This window comes from Papaver somniferum, chromosome 3, assembly GCF_003573695.1.
Source record: "Papaver somniferum cultivar HN1 chromosome 3, ASM357369v1, whole genome shotgun sequence".
In the NCBI taxonomy this organism is placed as follows: domain Eukaryota; kingdom Viridiplantae; phylum Streptophyta; class Magnoliopsida; order Ranunculales; family Papaveraceae; genus Papaver; species Papaver somniferum.
In genome coordinates this window covers 18,712,125-18,728,039 of record NC_039360.1, presented here as the reverse complement: position 1 = coordinate 18,728,039, position 15,915 = coordinate 18,712,125, and the positions used below count along the sequence as shown (strand labels likewise).

The window sequence follows — 15,915 nt, the reverse complement described above, 5'->3', positions numbered from 1 at the left end:
ATTTGGAGGAGTTTGAGGTCGATTAAACCTCTGATTTTCATAGGATAGACTCCTTATGGGTCTAGGAATCTGATATGGGTGTTTAAATCGATTAGATTGGGCTCAAACGACGTATTTTTCTCACAATAAGAAAATATGGAAAGTCACGTGTGTGACCTGTTTTAGGGAATTTCAGAGTGATTAAAACGCTGTAAACCTTCTCAAAGATTTGTATCTATCTAAGGAAGAGTTTAGAATAAAAAGGAAAGCTCAGAAACGCGTAGAAATCCTAAAAGAAGGAAAGAGATTTTGGAAGATTTGGGAGAGATTTAGTCGGTATTTTTGATATAAATAGATGTCTTGGGTCATATAGAAGAGGTGTCGAGCGTTTGGGAACCTAAGGAGAGCCAGAGAAGAAGAAATCAGAGCTTTACCAAACTCTGTTTCTGCTGCTGCTGTTGAAGAAGAAGAACGCGAAGAACATTGACCGTCGGTAGACAATCGCAGAAAAGTGTCGTTGTTTAACAGCTGAAGAACATTAAGATGTTCAGGGTAGTCTTATTCTAGGGTCTTAAAATCAGCGAAAAAGCAACATTTTTCTGTAACATTGCCATTGTAACAGCTGTTTTGCAACACCAATACACTGTTGCAAACAGTCTGTGTTATTACTTTTCACTCTTTTAATCATCTTTTGAGCAATAAACACATATTTTGAGATCATGATTAATATGAGGAGCTAAACCGCAACACTGGGATGACGGAGGAAGCCATATTTCATGCGTGTGGTAATTACATTTAATTCTTTTTATGACTTTTTGCATTAATTTAATCATTTTATGATTTTTCTTAATTAGTTGTGAAGTCGTATGATGATGTATGCTTGGTCTAAGTTCTTTTGATGCATCATGCTAGTGATTTACAGTTAATCTTTTTAAAATATACCCTGACAAAGAATTAAAGTCAATAAACAAGAGCTATAATTGTCTAAGAATTGATTTTTGAACCACATGGTATGAGGTTTGGTGGAATCCTGAGTCTCAGTAATCTCTCGACATTGTGACAAACCTTGTGTATATATTTTCTTTATTTTTATTGTTTTCTATTATTAAGTCTGAAATTGAGTCTACACAAGTCCGAGTTGAACGAACTTTATTTACCACTTAAAAAACAACATCAATACCCTTAATTCATCCTCCTTTTTCAACTCAATCCTTTTCTTCTTTCATTCCTTCTTCCTTTTCAATCTTCCCTCGTAATTCTCAATGTCCTTTTCATCACATTCTTCCGCGTCCTCGCTGCTTCCACGTATGTCTCCAATCCCACTGGGCATGGGGAATCGTAACAATTCGTGATAGGTCGACGCGACTCCTTATCCTATGGATCCATGGTCGGCCCATGAGGGCATTGTAGGGTGACTCCACATCCACCATGTAAACGGTAACCATTGTTTCTAATTCTCCTGCGAGGATCCTCATACATATCTCGCCTTTTTGTTTCGTTGCCACCCCGTGGAATCCGTAAAGTGTATATGCCGATGGTATCATGTCAGAATCCTCATACCCCAAGGCTCTGAACGTATGGTAGAATAGGACATCTACCGAACTTCCTATATCTACCAAGACTTTGTCTACAACCTGCATTCTTCGTTGGCTTTCTTCCTTCAACAAATGTTTACACATGATCAAGGTGATGACCAATGAATTCATGTGTTGAGCCCCTCCTTTTGGTGCATCCCGTGCCGAAAATTGTATGTCTCTCTTTTTCCGTTCTTCTAGTGGATCCTTCTTTTCTACTGGAAATATTTCGTTCCCTTCATAGTCTACCTTGTATATCCTTGAGAGCACGTTATATTGGAAGTTGAGGAAATCTTCCTTCGAATGTAATACAAAATTGCAGCCGAACGACTTCCTTTCTTGGTTTGTTTTAACTTGATGTTGTCCCTTTAGGTCCCGATAATAATGTTGTGGTGCCGGTGGTAGCTCCCGACCTTCTACATAATGTGTGAGTTTTCCCTGTTCCATGAGGCTAAGTATGATCTTCTTAATGCTCCTGCAATTGTTCGTATGATGTCCATGAAAGTTATGATATTTACAGAACTCATGACTCTTCCTAAGAGTTGGTTCTCTTCCCAAATTTGGTGGTGTTGGAATTTCCTCAGTCAATATCACTTTCTCCCATATCCTCTCCACAGTTGTGTTAAGCTTCGGGAGTTCTAACTCTGTCCAAGCGTTCACTCCTTTCTTCATCGTCTTTATGTTCCTCAGCCGGTTTCCTTTGGCTTTACCACTTTGTGGCTTTCGATCTTTCGGCAAGGAATTTTCCCGCTTTTGGTCAACCCGCTTTAGCTCTCCTTCTTATGTTGTTTTCACCATGGCATCCATCATCACCTTCTTCTCCATCCATTGCACCTGGTCTTGCCTTTGCGAATTTCCCATCTGAATCCTCAATCTTCGCAGCTCTCGTAAGATTTCGTGGTCCATAATCCCTCTTACTGATTCATCAATATCTCTTTCTCGCTTGTTTCTTTCGCTTTCCTCCTTACGCCTTCTTCCTTCTTCGTATCTTAGCTTTTGATTTTCCGTTCTCGCCTCCACTAACAGCCTCCTTAGATTTCATTCCCGATCGTATCCTTCTATCAACCTTCTTCCTTGCGTTCTTCGTTCGTCCTCTTCCTCATAACCTTCGTAGGGGCTCTCTTCCCCATAAGGGTCCTTTTCCGAGATGAAGTCGTTCTCATTTCTGAATTAGCGTTTTCTTCTTGCGAGATTCCAACCTTCATTTTACTGCCACGTTCATATTCCTCTCGTTTGGCTTGACTGCCTCGTTTTGCCGTTCCTGCTTGCCATTCCGGCTGGTACCTTACTCGCCCCTTATCTCGACGAGTTGTTTTACTCGATTCTTTCGATATCACGTCTTTATCATCATTGTTCCCCTCCATTTCTTCTCGATTCGTTTCCCCTTTCGTAATATCCCTGGATTTCACGATTTGAGCTGGTTCCGCTATGGATTCATCCTCTACACTCTGATGGCCTTAACTTTGCCTTGTGACTTTTCGTCTTTCATCTGCTGTGGGTGTATCTCCTTTCTCCCCCTTCTTCAGGGCTTCCAACCGCTTGCTCCTCCTTGCCGACGATGTTCCTCCTCTTTCCATTCTTCCTCCCTTTTTGTCCTCTAATCGTTTGCTTCTCCTCGTCGCTATCATGTGTGCCGCCTGATCTGGTGTTCTAGTCATCGATTTTCCCTGATTTCGATATTGGCTTTTCTCTAAAACCTAATCCTAAAAGGGATGTTTGCTAAAATCTCTTACTCCTATAACTTTAGCTGAGATGTCTTGCCAAGATCTATTACTCCTAAAACTCTAGCTTCTCTCCACTCCTTAGATGAGGATGAATCCCCAATCTAAGTTCCCTGTTTCTAGACGCCAAAATGTAACTACTGGAAACCCAGTAGTACACCCAAAGTGATAGTAACCAAGATCTAAGACGTACTAAGTAAGATAAACACCGAAATCTTTATTGATGAATCATTCAAAGTAACAAAGATACAAGTTCTTGAATACAAGGAAACCCTAATCTCTCCCCTAGGTTAAACTCTCCCACTCTCCAAAAATCTGATCCCCTATACATTGCCCAATAACCTGTATTTATAGGCCATCTAACTCTAATGGATCACAGCTCATTTTATCTCGTCGCGTTTTCGCAGTAACGCTTTACACTTCTCCCAGACCGTTTTCCATAAAGTTTTTCCCCTTCTTTCGCTTACTTCACATGGGCTTGTCGGGACACCTGTCTCTTTTCTTGGTCCATAATTTATCTATCTCGTGGATTGTCTTTTCGGCTAAGTAATCTTACTTCGTCCTTTTTTACTTCGCGGATGATATCTTGTATGGTACTTCATGGATCTTCATAACCCTTGTTCTTCTCGGACCTTACTTCGTGATGAGACACTATCTCGCACATAGCTTTTACCTCGTCGACTTGTCAATAATGGTGACTCTGACTTGATTTCACAAGTCACTGACGAAGATTTTCGTGACACGATACATGATCTTTAGTCCGAATTCTCGCGTCTTCCTATGTCCACGTGGCGATCCATATTTTGGTATCTACATGTCTGTTAAGGATAAATGATGAACGCGTTAAAATGGCTGTACTCTTGAATTCAACAATATCTGTAACGTGGACTTGTGTGTTCACATGGACGGGAAAACATTGTTCAAATTCTCGAAAAAGTTAGCATCAAGGTAGGAAGTAATATATATCATTGGAAGAAATGATGGATGGGTTTCTGAATTTACTTCGGAACTGTGGGGGATGAAATCTAAATTAGCATATTGAGATCCCTCAGCTGTTCGGGTACTTGATTCATGCGAGAAATTGATGCACGTAACTAAAACTAACAGAGTTGAGTGACTAATTACTTGAATCTGAGATTAATTGTGGGTTAATCTATGATCAGTGATCAATTAGTTTAAACTCTTTGGTTTAGTCCATTATCTGGATATGCAAAATGATGTCTCCCTTAAAATTACTCAAAGTAATTTTTATTTTGTTTTGTTTCGGAATGGGCAACGGCGATGGCCTTCCAAAATTTGAAATGACATGAATCTCTATTGGCTGAAGTAGGAGCCTTGAGATTTTTTGATCCAGTCTCTAATGGATTGATGTCTGTTTGGATTAAGGCGTAATAATATTTCAGAGATTAATGGTGAAAGAGGTTACCTTTAGAAATATTCCGCCGAGACCTTACAGTAGGAAAATCTTTCTTGTAATCCGTCAAAATGTGGGGGTTTCCTAGGCAGAGAATATACTTGACGGATGTGGTTTGTATGCAGAGTTAAGTGAATTCACCGAGCAATTTATATAACTCTCATTCAAGCGATCATGTCCGAGGGTGACATATCTAAAAATGTTAAACGACATGTACACTGAAGAGTATATGGATGATTTAAAGTCATCAGTGGAAACTATGTGTTTATTGTTGAAGAACCGCAGTATCAGGAAATCAATGTTGATAGGGAGATCAACTATGGCTCCAGAGATTTGGACGCAAAGTCGGAAAAGAAGTAAAATGATTTTGAAATTTGCTCGAATATATACTCATGCCCTAAGTATATGTATGCTAGAAATAGATTGTTCAGATCAAACAATTATTTTTGAAGAAACACATAGTTTGAGATTATGGTATGTCTCGATAAGTAAATCGATGACATAACACCATAAAACAATTGCTCTCGAATGGGCGCATCTAAAAGAAATAGTGTATATGAATTGTATCAAGCCGGTAAATGATATGAATTCTAGAAAGCGTATAATTGCGTCATCGATGGAAATGGGATAGCCTATATAGAGTAGTATTTATAGCGGACACCCAACCTAGCGATTTGAGATTCCATGGTTATCTAGGTTCAAAAGGGACAACCAAGTTATAAATTTATACTCACCGGAAACACTGTGAGAGTTTACTCTCTTTCCCATTTCTATGATGAAACAGTGTTGCCTGTCAAGTGAGAGGTTGAGATTTTCTCATAATGATTCCTATGGCTTAGTTTGACTAAGAAAAGTATGGAAGGATACTTTCAAATAGGAGATCACCTATATGAGTGTGAAGGGGTGCCGCTTCTATGATAACTATAAGGCTAGTTAATCTAGAGCACTCATGAAAAACCAACATCGTTCAGGGACGAAATGAACACAACCGAGAACCGGATATGTAAGGAAATAAACTGCGTGATATCTATTGCATCGGTTTACATCATAAAGTTGGGTGGTTCAAGACATCGCGTTCACCGAACAACTACTAAACCCGGTAGGTATTCACTACGGAAGATTCAAAGCCAAAAGCTATCTCTCCCGATGCAGTGATGTTCCGCGCACAAACTCTTTCTAGTGTCTGCATTAAACTTGCATGGATTTCTATTCATTGTGGGGGATTGTTGGAATTTTGAATAGAAATATGAGTTAGTTAGTTAGTTAGTTAGTTAGTGTGAATGGATGTGTCCACTCACTTAAACCTTTTCAATATGTAGTGTCTTATCCCAAGGGATGTGACTCTCCACTAAAGGTTGTGACTCTTCATGAAAGGACTTCTCCAAGGGTCACCTCTAACCTATATAAACCCCACTCATTCTCCATTACAAGTATGTGTTTTAGAGTCATAAAACTAGTACTAGAAATTTAAGAGTTTGCATGTGTCTTCAAGAGTTAAAGAAGAGTTTGTACTACATCCATTCGCGTTCGTTGTTCGGTGTTATCGAAGTGCTGCGAAAAACATCGAGGTATTGTTGAATGTTGGAGACATATGCCGCTAAATCTGTAACAACATTATATACATGGCATCAATTGTCTTAAGAAATGAGATTACTCACCTTAATACACCCAAGTAAGTTTGTTTAAGTTTTGTGATTGATCATCTTTTCCATCATTCTCTTCTTGTTTTGTTGTTGGTATTACGAAACGTTCATAGATGAAAACCGTGTTACAAAGAGTTGTAACGGATCGGTGGATAATACACGAGTTGTATTATTGGAGAATCGGTAACGAAGATATTTATCCAACAATATGAGATACGCTTTCAGTTTTCACAAACCAAAAAAAATATTTTATGTTCTCTATCGATGAGGAAATATATATATTTAGATGCATTCACAAATAAAAAGATAATTTCCGTTCTTAATCGAAGAGGACATAATTGTATACTACAATAAAAAGATAATTTCATGGATGAACATTCTTTTCTGTAAAAGTTCGGTGGGATAACTGGGGTTAAAGTTTGGGTTTGATGACATCACAAACTAACACATGTTCTTATATGTTGGTGCTAGATCATATTTGCTATAGCATTGCCGGAGCAAAATTTTCTCCAGCACGGCAAAAAGTTCATATTTGTCTCCTGTTCTTAGTAGTGATTTTTAAATGATTTTTTTTCCCTTTTACGAAGGACCCACTAAATCTTTGTACACAGTAAAAGTGCAAACGAATAAAACGGATTACTCCTCCCTGCCAGCTGATACTAAATAAGGGTGCACTCTATCGCTTGGGGTGCATACTCTTTCTCCGAGTGTTGCATGTGCGACCCACAAGGGGATAGATTCCTGCGTTTTGTAATGTGCGGCTGGCTGTGCACCGTGCACTAGCACCGGAAAAGTGAAGACAAAATAGGACGGTAGGAGGAGAATTCTACCACAGCTGGTATATAATTTACCGAATTTAACCGGGCAACATTTTACGGTGGGATCTACTCAGGAATCTTCAAATGAAATCAACCCTACTCTAACACCTGGTAGTCTAGTACAGTAGATTCATCATACCGTAATATCTTAGAACTTGCATATCATCTTGACAACAAAATTTCACCCAGAATAGTCTTGGAAATAACTCACGCAATCCTTCCTATAGACGCCATTACGTCCATCAAATGATTTGGGTTGGCCAGTGTTAAATGAGCATCATGGATGCGAGCGTACTCGTTCGGTCTTTTCTGTATTCGAATGTACTAATGACAAAACACTGGCCAACCCAAATCGTTTGATGGCTAAAGTGACTCATTCCTACCCAATGCCAAGAGTCCAATGTAGATGGTTTCGAATGATTTTTTTCCATGTTACTCGCCCCACTAAATCCTCGTATGCAGCAATAAGTGCAGAAACGCAGAAATGGATTATTCCTGCAACTCATTTATATAATGGTGCACTCATTTTAATACACTTCGTTTTCTTTCATCTACTACTTTACGCTGATTTTCAAGTAGGTAAATGAGTGCACCATTATTTAAATGAGATGGTGCATTTAAAGAGATAATGATCTCACCCAAAATGACTTAACCATAGCGATAGTAAAAAAAACAATTTCAAAGACAAACCGACGTCATGACAATGGCAAAAAAAAAAAAAAAAGGGTTGAAGAAGAAGATTAAACTTAAAGAGTATTTTCTAATTTGGAAGAAGGATATTGAAGAAGGAGAATAAAATGAAAAATGGTTAAACAGAGTAAAAACCATCCTGCCCACCAATAAAGTTTCGCAATCTCAATATACCGTTAGAGAGAGAGAAAAAACACCTCCTACAACAAACAAAAAAAATAACAGGCAGAGATAGAGATTGACTGAACTCCACTCCTCAAACAGGCTTTCGTCACTTGTTTCTGCAATTTGAATTCTTCACCAACTCCTTTGAACAGGCTTCGACTCCAGCAAACAGAGATAGAGATTGAATGAACCCAACTCTTGGCATACCTTTGTTTTTTCAGTAGAACATGACTCTTGTTTTCCACCTTCTTTCATCTTTTGAAACAGTCAGAGATTCACATCTGTAACCACCTTGCAAGTTGGGTTGGGTTCACAATCCCGTCTATGTGCAACCCTTCACATTTCAACAGATTCGCAACGTCAGCGTAACTACTATGCTGCTGTTGCGGTTGTGCCATTATTGTCCCGCCTCCTCCTTTTACTTCAGCCACGACTCCTCCCCCTGCTGGTCTTCTAACTTTTGGGTTGTTGCGTGGAGTTATGGGATTGGCTTCAGCTCTTGCAGGGTCCCACGTCTGCCCGAACAAAGTTCCTTCAGTTAGAAACTCGTGAGCCAAATAACCAGCTAATAGCCGATTATCTTTACTACGACAAGCAGCAACAGATGATGTTGACAAAGTCGGCTCGGTTTGTTTACTAGCCATGGTCGGATTTGCTTTTTGGGTATCAAAACTTTTATAAAAATGTTAGCTTCAATTCACCTACTTCCCAACCTGACGGATTTCTACAACCAACTCTATTGGTCTAGGGCCTTTGCTGGGACTCCTGTCCATGTTTTTGATCCATGTACCAATTCACTAACCAGACTAGGCCAACCCCTAGAACAGCGCAGAACATTGCATCAATCTAAGGAACCACATTCATCCAACTGATATATGATAAATACTGATAAGGAGAAGAGGCTTACCTGAATTTAGGTGACAGAAGACAATAACACAAGAAGTACGGCTGACAATTGGGACCAATCCAGCAAAATTTACTGAGCACTTCTATCCTCTACAAAAATATTCCAAAGATAAAATCAGGAGAAAAAAAATGCAGAAATGAGCATACAACTAACACTGTTACATAGAACTGTTTAGGTTAATATCCCCAAAGTAAGACGAATTGCGAAACTAATCACTGAGATTCTCAACGTAGATTAGGTTGGACCAACACTTGTAAAATGGATTCACATTCAAGGAAAATTAGATGACAGAAAATTACAAACAGATAAATTGATGCACATTTCAACCAAATCTTTGGCATGAATAACACAGAACTTTGCCTATTGCTACCCCCTTTTGTATATGCTACCCCCATGTCTCATCAGTCACCCAGTTCAGTTTTGGGAGAACCCACATTTAAGAACCCCAATCTACCAAAAAAAAAAACATTCATCCAACAATCAACTAAAATTATAAAAACCCAAATCAAATCAATACTGTAACAATAAAAAATAAGGCAATCATGAAATTGAAAGCAATTCGTGATATAAAAAATAAGGAAATCTACATTGGAAATTACAAATTACAAGCATGCTAACACTGGATTACATGGAAAATTATTATTAGAAAGAGAGAAATTACCTTTAGAAATTTGAGTTAGGGTTGTTTCGATTACCAAATTCCAAGAGAAAAACGGAACGCAGTAGCAGGTAAAGGTTGCAAAGATTTATTTTCTTTTCTTATTTCTTTTCACGGATCTCTCACTTTATTTCGATTCGGAGGGTAACAATTTGAGGAAGTTTGTTTTGTTAGAAGGAGACCAAAACCGGATATGAGGAGAGCCAAAAGCATAGTCTGACTGAGTAATTCAGATCCACACCTTGTTTGTTTTTTCCTGACTCATCTGAATCGTCTGAATCAACTGAAATTAATTGATATATGGTGGAAGTCTATGAATCAGTTGGTCCCTGAACTGGGATTCGTATGGTGGACTGAATCAAGTTTTGGCATTAACTTGGTCATCATGTCAACCGTTATCATCTACGATTCTACGTTTTTTAAAACATATAAAGAAAGTAGTCATTTTGGCCCCAATTTGGTGTTTTCAGAGTGTCATGTTTTATCTTGCCGGAGGCAGCGGAATCCTGTTTTGTGTACAAACGAATCGAAACAATTTAGATTAATTAGTCAATGCTGCCTTTACAAAATAGGTCCGTTAGACGCAACATCGATTCTCCAATGACGTCTTCATACGTGTTGATTTGAAGAATTAAAACAGGTCTTTAACAACGGACAATTTTTTTTAGTTTAAAGTGTTCTTAAAATTAAATTATGTGTAAAACAATTAGTCCCACACTGAACAAGGCAGTTCTGAAGACCTTGTCTATATTGCAATAGAGTTGCTATTGTAATAGCCAATTGGCACACTAATAGTCCGTCATGGGCTATCAGCGAACAAACTTTCTTGAGATTTAAGAAAATAAACTGACGAGCCTCTCCATCTGTTGCTAATTGGTTTTTGCTGTAACTTGTTTTCACACGATTTTTTTTCTTTTCTTTGTATTCCCTTCGGAACACTGATTTGCCATCACTTACTGAAACACCGATTTCCCATCACTCTTTGAATTCAGTTGTTTGGTATTGGCAAATGGATGAAAATTTGACTTCCTGCAGGAGTGGAACTTGACTGGAAAACATAGGTAGCCCTGTCATGTGTCGGTAACAAAAGTTGCTGAACTGAAACGGAAGGCGATATTAATGAAAGTTAAACATATATAACGAGTAGATAGTGTTTCTATTATGGTTCATTGGTTGGTCGAATCGAATGAAAAACCATTAGCATGTAATGCATTCATTTGGCAGTTAAACATCGAGTTTCCCAAGTGCTTTCAGTTCATGGAAAAACTTACATTTAATATCATTCATGTACGCAAAACACTTCTCAGAGTTCAACTGCCTCTTTCAAGATAAACATGCCACAATGCTGCAAAGTGCAAACACCAAAATAGGGCCGAAAATTTTACTTTCTGAAGCTGAGATGGTAAAAGTTATCATTACACGACTCTGCTTGGATTTGCAGGCTACATTAGTGACCTACGTACTGTAACAAAATCCTAATAAAATAGGATTTTCTTTCCTTAATTTAGTAGCAAGCTAGTAACTGAATCCTATTAGGAATAGGTCGAATAGGATCAATGAAGGATAGTCTCAACGTGATACTAGTTCTAACTCTTATGTAACTGGGATTAGTTTTATCACCATAAATACTCCCTTGAAACCCATCCTCCGAACATATCATCGCTCTGAGTTTACTTGTCTTTTATGTCTAGCTATATTCTCTAATTATTCTATAGTAATGTCAGATCAAATTCTCATAAGATAGAAAACATGTCGAAGTCATCATCAGAGATTGTGTGTTTCGGTGAGATGTTAATTGAGTTCGTGTGAAACGAATCCGGTGTATCACTAGCTGAATCAGCTGGTTTTCTCAAGGCTCCCGGTGGTGCTCATGCCAATGTCACTTGCGCCATTACTAAGCTTGGTGGTTCATCTGCTTTCATCGGCAAGTTTGGAGAAGATGAATTTGGACATATGTTGGTTGATGTATTGAAAGAGAATAGAGTAAACAGCGAAGGTGTTTGCTTTGATAAGGATGCAAGAACAGCACTTGCTTTTGTAACATTGAAGAAAGATGGTGAAAGGGAGTTTATGTTCTACAGAAACCCGAGCGCTGACATGATGTTGAAAGAATATGATCTTAACATGGGTTTGATCAAACAAGCTAATTTTTTTTACTATGGTTCTATCAGCTTGATCACCGAACCTTGCCGTTCGTCTCACATGGCTGCCATAAAAGCTGCTAGGGAGGCTGGTGCTTTACTTTCTTATGATCCTAATGTAAGGGAACCACTCTGGCCTTCTGCTGATGCTTGTCCTGAAGGTATCAAGAGTATTTGGACTAGCGCTGATGTTTTCAAGGTCAGCGACGATAAGGTTGAATTCTTGACACAAGGGGATCCAGCGGATGAGAAAAACGTTATGTCACTCTGGTACGATGGTTTGAAGTTTCTGTTAGTAACTGACGGGGAGAAAGGGTGCATGTACTTCACCAAGAACTTCAGCGGAGCTGTGAAAGGATTCTCGGTGAACACAGTGGATACTACAGGAGCTGGTGATGCTTTTGTTGGTTCATTACTTTCCTCTACTGCCAAAGATTCATCAATTCTGGAAGACGAAAGCAAATTGAGAAAAACTCTTAGGATGGCTAATTCTTGCGGCGCAATTTGTACAACTAGGAAAGGAGCCATTCCAGCACTCCCAGATAATGCTGCTGCACAGAAGCTCATATCGGATTCCCACTAAATGATAAATTTACTTTTGTTTTACTTGTATAGCCTGGCTCTTTCTTTTATATGTTTTTCTTTCTACGTTCAGTCTTACCATACAGTTAATTTTTATTTCGTTTGATTCAGAGAATGTCTATAAATTTGGTCTTATGAGCCATAGGCCTTTTCCTGGTCCTTTTAATCCCTCGTCTTAATCGGTTAATATGCGTTATGAGATCAGAAATATGATGATTAATTCTTTTCTAAAGGTTGGTATCTGTGTAGTTATGAGTCTTCAGGAAAGCTTTCTTAGAATTGAAATTATTTTTATTTTTCCAACATAATTTTGGAGTTGCAACACAATTAATAAATTGGTGCAAGGATTTTTGTAAAGTAGAAATCCCATCACTCTCGATTACCGACGAATAATGTTTTGAGAAACTTTTCGTATGGAAACAAGGCTCCACACTGGACGGTTTTGTTTTAGAATTATTCATGGTTCCATATGACCTTCATGTTTACATTGGAAAGATTTTTTCCGAGATCTAACGAGATCAGATTTACTTTTCCTCAGTGTACTGGATTCAATTTTTAAATGTACTTGAAACCATTTCTCCGACATGCTGAGAACTATGAGGATTTATTTCTAGAAAATTTTATGAAGAGCATACTGATTTATTTCTTACTTGACCACATGGTGGTTTTAGTCTAGATAACTATTTTTTTCCAATTTCTCAATCGATGAAGTGCTGGTATTGGATCATATGTTGATTCATTAAGTCTCAAGAGACTTTCTATTTCATTACTCTCCTCAAGTCTTTTCTGGAGAAAAAAATTGCTTCACTCTTTAGATTGAAGTAGTTCTTCAAGAAGGTAAACTATGTAATGAAGAAAGAATTGAGAGCACGTTTCGTGGTCACAGTTGATTGCATAGAAAGTTTTAACTACAGGTTTATCATGACAGTTAATGAAACTGTTGTGTAACTATTTTCTCTGAAGGCTTGATAAACTACTCAATTGTACACACAAAAGAGGTGTATTTCCGAATAAAAAAACCTCCTTCCTCGTGCTGTTTTTTATTCCAGGAAGTACATACAATGAGTCTTTCCTTGGTAAATTGAATACCATATACTTTTACTCATTGGTTACAGGTTTAATCGGTTACAAAACACAAACTTATTAGGTTTTCCGTGTTTTCCTGCTCTGATACCAATTGAAAATGCGGGGATACCAAATACACCACCAATTTTTTCTTAGTCAAACTGTATGGACTAAACTCAATTACAATTCCGAGAGTTACAACTTAACGAATCTAAATCATTAATTATAAGAAGGGCGTTTATATCTATTTCTCTCACAATCAAAATGTTAACAGAGATAAGTCCGTGAACCTGATTATAATGTGAGAGTACTTGGACGATTTTAAAGATCAATGTCCCAAATCATTCAAGTTGTACTCCAAAGATTGGAGAAAGAATCAACCGAAAACTTTCTGATATGGGGACGTATTTGTCCCCCACATTTACTGTCTGACGGACCAATGAGGGGGCTAAACTGGGCTTTATCTCACCCCAAACGTCCAATGTTTTTCTTGAAGAACCCTGATTTGGGGCATACCTAAATCTTTCTAGGCATACAAAACAATAGTCCCATCTTGGATGACCTTATAAAGGGTATCCTATGGTTAGTTCAATTACCTATATACCCTTAATACAAAAATCTAAAATCAGTTTTCTAAAAAATCAAAATCAGTTTCCCTTAACATCTCTTCTTCTTCCTCCTCCTCTAGCCGAACTCTTCCCCCTCCTGCGAAAAAAAAAAATTCATCATCGTGATTACTTGTCGATTCGTACAAATTTGATCGTCGATTAAACTCAACCACATAATGACTCGTACAAAGAAAAGCAGGGATTAGGCAAACCAAATCGTCTTCTAATCCATCAATTGAAGAAGAAGAACCAATTGAAGATGAAGGTATAGAAACTGAAAATCAACCACCAATTGAACCAGAAATTGAACCAACTGCATCTCCAACTCCGGAAATGAGGATAAGAAAGTAAGTTTTACAAACCCAATCTCCTATTTGTTGTTTTTCATCGATTAAATGACGGTTATAGTGTTGGGTTCGGCTCAAAATTGAGTTGCATTTTTAGCCGAACTGTTCTTCACAAAAGCTTCCTGTAAGTGTATATGAATAGTTCGGCATAAAATTTCATGAAATTTCAAGCCGAATCTAGTCACAGATAGAGATGCGTTGAGGTTCGGCGTATTCGATAATCATAATATGTGCCGAACCTAGCACATTTACGAGGTTCGGCTATTACGATATTCTCAATATGTGCCGAACCAATAACAATATTTTAACCCAAAAAATAACAAATTGATGTTCGGCTCATACGATTTTCGAAATATAAGCCGAACCAGTAATCATTTTTTTTCCGGGCTATTCAGGATGTTGTTCGGCTTATTATGAAACCTTCATATAAGCCGAACTAGTGTCTAGCAAAAGGGTTGGAATTGAAAATTATAGCCTCAATAAGGGCAAATGTTCATTAGGCGTAGCATAGAACAAACATAGTTGAATAAAAATTAGCAGGCCAAACTTTGGATTTAGATTAACCAAAAAAACATAATTTTTCATATCTCCTCATATCAGCACGGTTACACGGGCAGGCATAAGATTAAACTTCAGTTATAAATAGGATCCACCAGTGCCACCGTGGGTCCGATAAAATGGACTATTACTACAACGCCTTGAAATGGGAAAACACACCTAAACAAAATGCATTAAGGGAGTCACAACAGAACCAAATGCAATACGGGAAACACACAAACAAAATGCAGAGACAGAAAGAAACGTGGTCGACAATTCCTATACGGTGTTTTATTTTTTGCATCCTAATACCAACGAAGTTGCATGTCTTGATAGTGTTTAATCTTTAGTGACAGTGGATGCTGATGCAAAATCGGGCATCTTCTGCAGGCAAGATTTCTTGCGAGCTAGGTATCTCATTATCAAAAACAAGCTCATCTTCAGTATGATAGAGGCCTTGAATCTTGATGAAACTTTTGAAGTTTCGGGGGATTAATTGCTTCATGAGAGAATAATTTTAGTTTCTAGAGATTTAGTAATTGGTTAACGGTAATGTTAAGAGCATTAAGAAAATATTAATGTTACATCCTTGTTAATTAATCACACTTTTTTCTTTATAATTTAACTTTTCAATCTTAAGTGTTACATCCTATGTTTGATACTCTATAGAAAAATTGTGTTTGCAATAGAATAAGTAGCTCAGTTTAAAAAATTGCGGCGACCAGCGGCCGTATTGGTGACACTCGTAAATTAGCCCCACTCAAAAGAAAATTTTCTAAACCGTTTTGTGACACTGGGATTGTGGGAACTATCATGCATGCATCAACAATGAAAAAATATTTCATTAAGAAAAGAAATTACTAATAATCACGAAAAGATAAGCAAATTTTCTAAACCGTCTGATGGATGGCACATATGGAAAGTGTTGGAAAATGAAAAGGGTATATAGTTCCCGTTCTCCCTGTAACATAGAAGCAAAAAAATACCGCTCGCTGTTCCACGTTCATTAGAACAAACAAAATGAGTAACAAAAGGAGGAGTACGTACTCCAACAAGTCTCAAAACA

General features: G+C 37.9%; 1 long non-coding RNA gene and 1 pseudogene across 1 annotated transcript; one reads left to right on the top strand and one right to left on the bottom strand.

The window, feature by feature from the left end:
- Positions 1 to 7,889: 7,889 nt before the first annotated feature.
- LOC113360985 lies at positions 7,890 to 9,681 on the bottom strand. Its single transcript, XR_003364902.1, has 3 exons — positions 9,573 to 9,681; positions 8,912 to 9,000; positions 7,890 to 8,822 (listed from the first exon to the last, which is right to left on the bottom strand). It is a non-coding gene; the product is annotated as an uncharacterized LOC113360985 (long non-coding RNA).
- A 1,637-nt stretch (positions 9,682 to 11,318) lies between these two features.
- On the top strand, positions 11,319 to 12,293 carry LOC113359092 (annotated as a pseudogene).
- The last annotated feature ends 3,622 nt before the right edge of the window (positions 12,294 to 15,915 follow it).